Raw genomic sequence first — 12,693 nt, 5'->3', positions numbered from 1 at the left:
CTTTTCGACAATCCATCTTCTTCTTTTTTTTGGCCACCGGTGACCGACTCAGAATCTTTCCTCCGCCGCGGTTTCTGTTCATCCCCGCCTCGATTTTCTATCACAACCCAATATGTTTCCATTCACCAGCCTCTCCATGATCCCTGTACTAATTCCATTGCCATTTTCTTCCTTGTCGTTACCCATTCTATCTTACTCTGATGACCTTTGAAATTCCTTTGTTCATCTTCTTCATTGCCTAGCTTCCTCATCCCTTCCCTACTTTGATATAACTCGGACGCCACAAAAGAAAGGCAAGGAAAGTAACGTACCTCAACAAAATCTTGGCCTATATATATGATCAGCCTCTCAATGCTGCCACTCCAATGAGCCGTTTCTTCTATTTTCACAGATCGTATCCAGGTCGACTTGTTCCACATAGGTACTGTTTGATTCTTCTTTTTGTTTTCTTCACTACCACCAAGTATCAATGATCGCTTCCTCAATCGTTTCTTTGCCTTCCTTCTCATCCATAGTGTTTGCCTCCTTTCCATGCTTCCGCCTTCTCTATTCGGTGTTTCCATTTCCACCAAGTGTTTGTCTCTGACCACCTCACCCTTAGTCGTCGGCCATGGGAATACACAGTTAGATTTGGCTTCCTCTTCCCTTCATCTTTTTTCATGGTCGTTCTTCGATTCCTTCATCTTCAAGTCATTGTTCCATTTCTGTTTTTCTTCAACTTTAATTTTTTCTAGTTTCTTCTCCGCTCTTTCTTTATCTCTTTGCAGCCCTTCAGAAAGCTTTGGATGTATTGTTTTAGCACTCCTCTGTATTCTTTCTGCCTTGCAATCCACAATCCATTTCTGCATATGCTCCCATGGGCCATGTCCATGGAGTTTCTCCCCTCTCATCCACCTCAAGTTTGCAATTAGCAGCCCATTTAAGTGCTTGCTCCCAAGTCCCTCTCTCAACTGCGGTCGAGTCTTCTTCCATCTTTCCTTTCATTTTCAACACTGATCCCTCCGACGTAGCAGATTCTTACCGTCGGCAACTAACATTGTTTTCTCGTAATTCCTCTGCCAGCCTTTCGATGCTTTTGGACAACTCCAAAGTTACATCTTTAAGTTCCCTAATGTCCTTCTCATTCTTCTCCAACCTCTCCTCCATTTGTTTTTGCATCCAAGCCCGTGTCATCCCCAAGATGTTACGGCTCTGATACCAATTTGTTAGGATCCCACCTAACAAGGATTACCTCAAGGAGAAAAGATGAACTCAAGAATACTTAAAAAACATCCAAACATGAAATATATATTAGAAGATCTTAATAACAAGTAACAAGTAACAAGTAACTCTAGTCTTTTGAAAGGGTTAGACCCTCCTAAGGTTCCCTTACAAGGAAAACTTTCTCAAAATTCTTCACACCTCTCTCCAACCCCTCTCCCACTATTTATAACAAAAAGAACTAACCAACTTACCATCTATTTACTATATGACCTTACTAACAACCATTTTCATTTTCTCCTAATAATCCACTATTTTTCTATCTAGGGTCCTTACATTTCTTCATGGTGATCCTCAAGAAGGGGTGTATATGGAGCAACCACTAGGGTTTGTTGCTCAGGGGAAGAATGGAAAGGCATGGCTTCGTTTGGAAAATGTATTAAGGTGATCAAAATTTTTGGAATGCAAAAGAGCACGTTAGATCATTCAATCTTTTTTAAAAGATCCGAGAGTGGGGTGATCCTAATAGCAGTATGTGTTGATGCAATTGTGGTTGTTGGTGATGATGCTTTAGATATCCAGTCCCTCAAGACATTTCTCTATTGCCAATTCCAAATAAAAGATTTGAGCATGTTGAAATACCTCCTAGGAATTTGAGGTAAAAACAGGCAATACTATTATCACAGAGAAAATATGGAGTTGTTGACTGAAACATGGAAGGTAGGGGCTAAGCCATGTAGTACCCCAACGATGCCTAACTTATAGCTCACAAAAGATGGAGAATTGTTGAAAGATTTTGAAAGATATAGGAGGTTAGAGGGAAAACTTAATTACCTTCCAGTGACTCGACTCGACATAGCCTATTTAGTGAGTATTATGAGCCAGTGTATGTCATGCCCTAAAGTTGATCATTCAACTGCTTTGGAATGATTCAGTGTTATCTGAAGGCTGCTCTCGGGCATGGTTTTATTATATAAGGATTATAGATACTAATATTGAATGTTTCTCAGATGTTAATTGGTAAAATCTAAAGAAGACAGAAGATCAACTTCAGGATATTTTGTTTTTGTTGGTGGCAATTTGATGTCTTGGAAAAGTAAGAAACAAAATGTGGTGTCACGTTCAAGTGCATAATAAAAAATATAGAGCAATTGCACAGTTTTTGTGTGAATTGGATATATCAAATTGATTTGGATATATCAACTTTTTGACTATTGTTGAGTTGGGATTTGAAATCACCACACCAGCAAAATTGTGGTGTGATAATCAAGCAGCACTTGATATCGCATTTAATCCGGTGTTCCATGAAGTTAATAACAGTTCTATCACTGGTTCTTTTTGTTCTATATCAAGTTCAATAGCTTTTACCTCAAGTTCGTCTATACGATCATCATCTTCCACTACTTCCAATTCCTCCCCATTTGCTTGAACAACTAACACTCTGAGTTCCTTCTGATCCTTCACCTTACATCTATGGCCTGCACAAAATTTTTCCTCACAACAAAAGCAAAGCCCTTTCTCACGTTTGGCTTGAAACTCAGCATCACAAAAAGTCGTCTTGATGGTCCTTCCCGTCGATTAATTTCTGCAGCCCCTCGAAGTGTGATAGCCCTTACTGGAACAGTACCTTCATATTTCTCATTTTTTTTTTTCTACTCATGAAATCTTCATCTTCTTCATCCAAGTATTACATAAGCATTTGGTATAATAAAATCTCTGTTCAAACAGTAGTTTGGGTTGCTAACAGAGATACATACACCCATTTCAGATCCATCAGTTTCTTTCTTGAAATTTCAAAATGGTAACTTAGTTCCTTCTTCCAATAGGAGTCTTTTCCCTGAGTCCTCATTTCCTTCAGTCACTTATCTTCTTTTCCTCCATAGCATTATTGTAAATTTTCTGGTTATTTTCACCTCCACTCTTTATTTCTCCATTTTGATTTGAGTTTCATTCATTTCTCATTTTTGTTTTGGAATAAATCTTTGAAATATGTGTGTTTAAGTGTTAAGTGTAATATATATTTACGAAGGAAAATCAGCTTAGGAAGGGATTAATGACATGGGGTGCACGTAAATCTTAAAAACTGATGTAGTTGACAAGCTTGAAAGGCTGACAATTAAAGTACAAATGGACAAACTGGTCTTTCGTATAGAGACAAACTAGAAAATAATCATCAGTCTAAAGCTACAGTACTCAAGAGACAAAAGAGTTAAATTGAAATGTTCATAAGACCTTTTACATGTCTTCATCAACATAATACTTCAAATACAAAGCTCAGCCTCTTTTTTGCCACTCCATGGCATGAGTATCCCAGCCCATTAGTCATTTTTCTGCAAAACTTAAACCAGGTTATGGAAGGCATATTTGAGAGTGTTTTTAGAAACTAGTTAACAAAGTTGATTTTTATTAATAAATGTTTTTCCTTCCATGAGAGTTACTGATTTCAGAAACCAATCAGATGGGGTTCGGAATTTGGATAGCTTTATTATGGGTTAATTTGTATGACGCAGTTTCTTGTGAAAAGTATGAGGCAGTTGAAGAAGTTAAATGACTTGTGGTGGTAGTAATCATTGTCAAACTCAAGTGGTTTTTAACTTAAAAAGAAAGAGGGAAAATATGAACTTAGTCCTATGCAGATTAGTGTTTTAAAGAGGAAAAATATGAACTTAGTCCTATGCAGATTAGTGTTTTAAGTCTTCTATCTAATTGTTCGTGGGATAAATGCAGTTACTTTATCAAAAACAAAGAAGAAAAGGAAGGGACCACAAGAAATCAATGGTGGAATCGATCAGGCAGGGTGTGGAAAATTACAACTCAGTTTTTGTTTTCACTGTTGAGAACATGAGAAACCTCAAGTTCAAGGAACTCAGGGAGCAGCTGAAGTCAACTAGCAGGCAAGTTCTACTTTCTGAATTCTGTATTATTTAATCTGTGTCATCATTTCAAATATTGATTAGTGATACAAATGTACTTTCTCTATGTTGTTTGGTTAGCTTCTAGATAGCACGAGAAAAGATATGAATAATAAATAGCATATTTTTAAAACTCAAAAGATAAAATCATAATGAATAGCATTCCTTAGGAGAAAGGATGAGGACACGTTGTTTCTACAAACCTAATTTTAGTTTTGCCAGTTTGAAATACTTGTGTAGTTTAGTTTAGATATATATTTAAACTAGCACGTTAAATAATAGTTTGCCCTGTTTGTGTTTGCTAAGTTTCAACTAATACTCTCAGTATTTATCTTTGTGCTTATGTGATAGATTTCTTATGCGCTGTAGTGATTTGGGGTGTTTTCTTATTTTCTGCATCTTAGCTACCTTATTTGCTGCATCTTAATTGCTAACGATTTAGGGATCAAATAACTTATATATTTTTTTTTATAAGAATTAATTTTTTTTATGTTGTTTTGTATGCCGTAATGACGCTTTGTTTGTTTGATAGCTATGACCGTTTGGCTCAACTTTTACAACATCGCTAATCTCACAAAATAACAATTCTGACCCTATTATGTTTGGCATGAGGAATCTTGGAGGATTTATTGACCTCCTAGATAGATGGTCATTGTGCTTTGACCCACTACTATTTAAAGACTTTTAGTTTGTTCATTTCTTTGATGATTATGCCTACCCACATTGGTTCTTGCTGAAACAACATTACTTGACTTAAAGTGTATAGTACTCTATTCCCTCTGGGTTGCCACCACACATACATGTGCACACATACCCAAAGAATAAAAATATAAAGAAAGTCATCAATTTTGCATAGTTTAGCCGGTTTCAATTTTTCTCAAACCTATATAGTTGGTTGTACTTTGCTTTATATATTTTATGGACTTCCTCTGTGCATTTTGATGGGAATTTCTAACAAAAGGGTGTTTTTCTTAAGCAAATTAAAGTATTGGATTGGAGGTGGAATTTATATTTCCAAAACTATCTCATTCACCCTATCTATTGTGTTGTAGTGGTGAGGACTTTCGTGTAACTGAAAGATGTGTTTCTTCAATGTTTATGAACAACCAGTAATATATCATGTTCATCATCATCTGTGGAAAAGTTTTCAATATGTGAGTGCCTGCCAGAGAACTCCTTGGAAAATCATGATTCATTTCTTGTGAGAGACTAGAATGCAAGTCTTATCCTGAATAGACATGTTGGAGTTGAAAAAACATCCAATTATTTTTCTCGAAGCAATGAAGTCAATATGATGAATTCTCAGTATGAGAGTAGTCTTTTCTCAAGTTCTTTATCAAATATATTTACTAGGAAGTGTAAGTTTCTTGATTCTTTCCTCACATATTTGTACCTAATAAGGATATGAACTTTCAAATAAGTTCTAAATGAGCCAGATTATAGCAAATGGTTTTAGCCAAGGGAAACGACATATTGACTTTTTTCACTAGATGGATTGACTATAGCAAATGGTTTGATCTTCCTCCCACACCCACACCCATACCTCTGTGATGCCCAAGTTCTTTAATATTTCCTTGTTGCTATCTTAGATGATGTATAATGTTTATTATTATTTTTTTATGTATGTTACATTGCATGTGCTTTCTTTTTTTCTAATTATCTCGTGGCTTGCACAAACATTGGCTATTTAAATCCATTAGAGGTGAAATGATGTCGTTGATGGTGAAGTCTAAGACAGAAGATTCTGTCTTATGTGAAGTTATTGATGGAGGAGAGCTCAAGTCCATGAGACATTTAAATGTTCGAGGAAAAAGTGCTACACTTCCTTCAATTATTGGTTGGATTGAATAAGCATATCCTATAGATTTCACCTTTTCGTGAAGTTTCTTCTTTTCGGAATTTTTCTATAAGTAAATTTATTTTTTTGTTTGTGACTCAATGAATTTGTTGTCTGCTTCTTGCTGAGAAGGATTTTGATGATATTAAATTTGGAGTGACAACAAAGTAGTTCATGAGTTGAAATATCTCAAGAGTAAATAGCATCAGATCTTTATGTTGTGCTTATAAAGACAATTTGGATGTTGCATTTTTGCTAGTCTGTTCTACTACAAACTTATTAACTTATCTGACTCTACAGGCTGTGATGCTGATATTAATGTGATTGTAAATATAGAAAGTGTATACTCCATACCAAATTTGCATTCAATTATTACAGCTTCTGATGGGGTAATTGTTTGAATTTTTTTACAGCTTCGTTAATGTTGAATTTCATTCAAAGGTTTTCAATTTTGTTGGTAGTCTCGAGCTTTGTTGCTAATTGAAGAACATTATTTATTTTCATTTTAGGCAATGGTTACCAGAGGTGATCTTGGTGCATAACTTTTTGAGGTTCCTCCTGCAGGTAGTTAACTTTTTCAATAATAATAATATTAAAAAAAGAAGCTATCTTTTGGGTACCCCTTTTCTAATTATCTTAAATTCATGTATTTTTTAAGCTTATGCAAAATTTGGAAGTTTTAGTTTCATGTTTAGATCTATATACATGTTGGGACGAATCAAAATGAAATTCAGCATTTGGGTTGTTTGCTTTTGACTAGTTCAGATGTGGTGTGATTTAGCTTGTTTGGCTCAATGAAAAGATTATTAAGAACTTGTTTAATCAAGTTGGTTTTCTGTTGTTGCTGTTGGTTTCAATTAATTTAATAGCATGAGACTTTCTCTTTCTTTAGGTATGCTCCATGTTTTGTTGACTATGTTGAAAAGCTACCAACTTAAAGCTTCTAAAACCTATCTATCTTGAGTTTAGACTTGTTTCATCTTTTTTCATATTGATAATTCTAATATTTAGGCTTTGTGATATTAATAATCCAGACTTGTTCCAATTTCTTGTTCTATATTTATTAGTGGTTGGTTGAATTCAAGTATAGTATTGAAGTCTAGTTAGGGTGGTATTAAAGAGCTATGATTTAAATTAAAATTCCACTTTAAACTATGTACTTCTTAGGAGTTATAGTTCTTATCAATGCTTTTATCAAATCTCACTGTGGCTGCTTGTGATGTTGGTCTTCGGTCACATGAGATAAAGTTGGAATGGGGCATGGGCTTAGCTAAAAATCGAGAAGTAGAAGCTGAACTTATGGAGTTAGAACTCGAGAAAGATAGACCATTTGCACGGTCAAGGTAAAACTGAGCACTCTTAGTTTTCAATTTTATTTATACTCTTACCGGTGTGTCACTCTAATAGCTACACGTTGAATGGTTTAGGAAATGATACTCTCCAGTTTAATGTTTATTATCTTCTTTATCCTCTTTCCTTTTACAATTGAAGAACTTTTGGACTATTGTCTTGGCCATACAGATAATTTTCCACAAAATTTTGTTGTTTTTATTTGTTGAGTGGTGCTACTTTTTCAAACTTTTATTATTTTATCATGGATTAGATTTAACAATGTTTATAATATAATTTGTTTTCATTTTTCATCCTGATTGGTGGTTAGCCTCAATCCTCTGTAGTCCTCGAACCCCTAACCCTGAACCTCGAACCCCAAAACCACAAACCTGAAACCCCAAAACCACAAACCTCGAAACCTCGAAAAGTCTAAACCTCGAAACCTAAAACCCCTAACCCAACCCCCAAACCCAAAAACCCAAAATCCCCAAAAGCCCGAAACCTAAAACTTGAAACCCCAAACGCTCTACCCAGAAACCCGAAATCACGAACCCCAAACCGATCCAAGCACCCTAAACCTTGAAACCTAAAACACTAAACCTTAAACCCCTAAAAACCTAAAGCCGTAAATCATAAATCCTAAAATCTTAAACACTAAACCTTAAAGTACCCTTAACCCCGAACCCCGTACCTCGAACCTTGAACACGAAACTTGAAACCCCAAAACCATAAACCTCGAAACCTCGAAAAGTCTAAACCTCGAAACCTAAAAACCCCTAACCCAACCCCCAAACCCAAAATCCCAGAAACCCCAAAACCTCGAAACCTAAAACCTTAAACCCCAAACGCTCTACTCAGAAACCCGAAATCACGAACCCCAAACTGATCCATGCACCCTAAAACACTAAACCTTAAACCCCTAAACACCTAAAGCCGTAAACCATAAATCCTAAACTTTAACCCCTAAACCACGAACCCTAAAGTACCCCAAACCACGAACCCTGAACCCCAAACCCAAATCCCCAATCTCGAAACTAGAACCCTAAAATCCTAAACACTAAACCTTAAAGTAGCCTTAACCTCGAACCTCAAACCTTGAACCCTGAACACGAAACCTGAAACCCCAAAACCACAAACCTCGAAACCCAACCCCCTAACCTCCAAACCTCCAAACCCCCAACCCCCAACCCCAAAACCCCTAATCCCTGAACTCGAAATCTGAAACCTGTAATCCTAACTTCAAACTTTGTTGGTGGAGATAACAATTTCTATTAGTTAGGGAATATCTATGCATTTTGTATTATGGATTGGTTTGAAATTTTGAGTTTCTTATTATATGATTCGAATTACATGCATTTTGGGTATTAAACTTTGATTAATATTGGTCATCGTCTCAGAATCTAATAACACACAACCCTAGAACTCTAACCTAAACCTTATTATGAAACCCCAAACGCTCCCACCCCGAATCTTGAAATCCCGAACTCCGAACCGATCCATGCACCCTAAACCCTAAACCCCTAAACCCCTAAAATCGTAAACCATAAATCCTAAACTTTAACTCACTAAACCGTAAACCCCACAGTATACCCCAACCCACAAACCCCAAACCCCAATCCCCAATCCCGAAATCCAAACCCAAAATACTAAACACTAATCCCTAAAGTACCCTTAACCCCTAACCCCGAACCCTGAACCCCGAACTCTGAAACTCGAACCTCGAATCTCAAACCTCGAACTTCAAAACCTATAACCCCAAAACCACAAACCTCAAAACCTCGAAAAGTTTGAACCTCGAAACCAAAACCCCTAAACCCAAACCCCAAACCTTCCAACCTCCTATCCCCCAAACCTCCAACCCCCCAACCCCCAACCCCCAAAACCCCAAAACGTCGAAACCTTGAAAAGTCTAAACCTCGAAACCCAACCCCTAACCCCTCAAACCTTCCAACCCCTAACCCCTAAACCTTCAAAACCCCAACCCTAAACCTCGAAACCCAAAACCCTTAAACCCAACCCTCAAACCCTCCAACCCTCAACTCCCAAACTTCCAAACCCTCCAACCCTCCAAACCCTCCAAAATTGAGCTTCTTATTATGGGTATCAAACTTTGATTAATATTGGTCATCGTCTCAAAATCTAATAACACACAACCCTATAACTCTAACCTAAATCCTAAACCCTAAACCCTGAAATCCCAAACGCCACACCCCGAATCCTGAAATCACGAATCCCAAACCGATCCATGCACCTAAAACCTTAAACCTTAAACCCTCAAAAACCTAAACCATAAACCATAAATCCTAAACTTTAACACCTAATCCATAAACCCCAAAGTACCCCAAACCACGAACTCCGAACCCCAAACCCTTATCCTGAAATCCAAACCCAAAATCCTAAAAACTAAACCCTAAAGTACCCTTAATTTCAAATCCCGAATCCTGAACCCCGTACCTCGAACCTTGAACCTCGAACCCTGAACTCGAAATCGAAAACCCCAAAACCACAAACCTTGAAACCTCGAAGAGTCTAAACCTCGAAACCCAAAACCCCTAAACCCAACCCTCAAACCCTCCAACCCTCAACTCCCAAACTTCCAAACCCTAAAACCTTGAAACCACTAAACCCAACCCCTCAAACCTTCCAACCTCCAAACCTCTAAACCTGTAATCCTAACTTCAAACTTTATTGGTGGAGATAATAATTTCTATTATTTAGGGAATATTTAAGCACTTTGTATTATGGATTGGTTTGAAAGTTGGAGTTTCTTATTATGATTCGAATTACATGCATTTTGGGTATCAAACTTTGATTAATACTAGTCATCGTCTTGGAATCTAAGTACACACAGCCCTAAAACTCTACCCTAAACCCTAAACCCTAAAGTACCGCAAACCACGAACCCCAAACCCTAATCTCGAAACCCGAACCCTAAAATCTTAAACACTAAACCTTAAAGTACCCTTAACCCCGAACCCCGTACCTCGAACCCTGAACACGAAACTTGAAACCCCAAAACCACAAACCTCGAAACCTCGAAAAGTCTAAACCTCGAAACCTAAAACCCCTAACCCAACCCCCAAACCCAAAATCCCGAAAACCCCAAAACCCTGAAACCTAAAACTTGAAACCCCAAACGCTCTACCCTAAACCCGAAATCACGAACCCCAAACCGATCCAAGCACCCTAAACCTTGAAACCTAAAACACTAAACCTTAAACCCCTAAAAACCTAAAGCCGTAAATCATAAATCCTAAACTTTAACCCCTTAACCATAAACCCTAAAGTACCCCAAACCACGAACCCTGAACCCCAAATCCCCAATCTCGAAACCAGAACCCTAAAATCCTAAACACTAAACCCTAAAGTACCCTTAACCCCAAACCTCGAACCTCGAACCCTGAACACAAAACATGAAACCCCAAAACCCCAAACCTCGAAACCCAGCCCCCAAACCTCTAAACCTCCAAACCCCCAACCACCAACCCCAAAACCCTGAAACTCGAAATCTGAAACCTGTAATCCTAACTTCAAACTTTGTTGGTGGAGATAACAATTTCTATTAGTTAGGGAATATCTATGCATTTTGTATTATGGATTGGTTTGAAATTTTGAGTTTCTTATTATGATTCGAATTACATGCATTTTGGGTATCAAACTTTGATTAATATTGGTCATCGTCTCGAAAGCTAATAACACACAACTCTATAACTCTAACCTAAACCTTAAACTATGAAACCCCAAATGCGCCACCCCGAATCTTGAAATCACGAACTCCGAACCGATCCATGCACCCTAAACCGTAAACCCCTAAACCCCTAAATCCGTAAACCATAAATCCTAAACTTTAACCCCAAAGTACCCCAACCCACAAACCCCAAACCCCAATCCCCAATCCCGAAATCCAAACCCAAAATCCTAAACACTAAACCCTAAAGTACCCTTAACCCCTAACCCCAAACCCTTAACCGCGAACCCCAAAACTCGAACCTCGAACCTCACAAACCTCAAACCTCGAAACCTATAACCCCAAAACCACAAACCTCAAAACCTCGAAAAGTTTGAACCTCGAAACCAAAACGCCTAAACCCAGACCCCAAACCTTGCAACCTTCCAACCTCCCATCCCCCAAACACCAAACCCCCAACCCTCAACCCCCAACCCCCAAAACCCCAAAACGTCGAAACCTCAAAAAGTCTAAACCTCGAAACCCAACCCCCAACCCCTCATACCTTCCAACCCCTAACCCCTAACCCCTCCCTAAGAGTTCACACTGTGAGGTCCATGCAGGGCTTTGTGTCGTGCATAGGAGCGGACTCCTTTCGGAGAGTGTTTGCATGGATCAAAATCAAGGTGAATAGGGGAAGTAGTTCATAGTAAGTGGGTGAGGGATATGTGGTAGCACATCCCACGGTCTCTTCCATTAGGTTGCACCGTGAGATTTCTATAATATGCCTACTTGTCTGCGTTGGAGCGACGTTCCCTTCGGAGGGTTGTATTATAGGATTCGGAACACCGCCCTAACCCTAAGCCCTAAAAGCCCAAAGCGCCCTAAAAGCCCTAAGCTCTAAGCCCTAAAAGCCCTAAGCCCTAAGCCCTAAGCCCTAAAAGCCCTAAAAGCCCAAGCCCTAAGTAATTAAAAGCCCAAGCCCTAAGCAATAAAAGCCCTAACTTTAAGCCCTGAGCCCTAAGCACTAAGCCGTAAGCTGTAAGCCGTAAGCCCAAAAGCCCAAAAAGCCCTAAACCCTAAAAGACCTAAGCCCTAAAAGCCCTAAAAGGCCTAAGCCCTAAGCCCTAAGCGCCTAGTCGTAAAAGCCGTAAAAGTCGTAAAAGCCCAAACCCTAAAAGCCCAAGCCCTAAGCCCTAAAACCTAAAAGCCCAAAGCGGAAGCCCTAAAACCCCAATCCCTAAGCCCTAAAACGTAAAAGCCCTAAAAGCCCTATAAGCCCTAAGCCCTAAGCCCTAAGCCCTAAAAGCCCTAAGCCCTAAAAGACTTATGTCCTAAAAGCCCTATGTCGTAAGCCCTAAAAGCCTAAAAGCCCTAAGCCCTAAGCCCTAAGCGCTAAGCCCTAAAAGCCCTAAAAGCCCAATGCCCAAGCGCTAAACCCTAAAAGCCCTAAAAGTTCTAAAAGCCCAAAGCCCAAAGCCCTAAACCCTAAACCCTAAACGCCATAAAAACCCTAAAAACCCTAAAAGTCCTAAAAGCAGAAAGCCCAAGCCATAAAAGCCCAAGTCCTAAGTCCTTAACCCTAAAACCTAAAAGCCCAAAGCCCAAGCCCTAAGCCCTGAGGCCTAAAACCTAAAAGCTCTAAGCGCAGTAAAAGCCCAAAAAGCCCTAGAACCCCTAAAAGCCCAAGCCTTAAAAGCCCAGGCCCTAAGCCAAAAGCCCTAAGCTTTAAAAGCCCCAAAAGC

General features: G+C 38.7%; 1 long non-coding RNA gene across 1 annotated transcript; it reads left to right on the top strand.

Moving 5' to 3' along the window:
* Nucleotides 1-6,249: 6,249 nt before the first annotated feature.
* LOC116404680 lies at nucleotides 6,250-7,527 on the top strand. The gene is made up of 3 exons (XR_004217683.1): nucleotides 6,250-6,338; nucleotides 6,459-6,513; nucleotides 7,198-7,527. It is a non-coding gene; the product is annotated as an uncharacterized LOC116404680 (long non-coding RNA).
* The last annotated feature ends 5,166 nt before the right edge of the window (nucleotides 7,528-12,693 follow it).

The sequence above is a fragment of the Cucumis sativus genome, chromosome 1 (assembly GCF_000004075.3).
Source record: "Cucumis sativus cultivar 9930 chromosome 1, Cucumber_9930_V3, whole genome shotgun sequence".
Classification (NCBI taxonomy): Eukaryota; Viridiplantae; Streptophyta; class Magnoliopsida; order Cucurbitales; family Cucurbitaceae; genus Cucumis; species Cucumis sativus.
The sequence above is the reverse complement of the archived record's forward strand: the minus strand, read 5'-3'. Positions and strand labels throughout refer to the sequence as shown.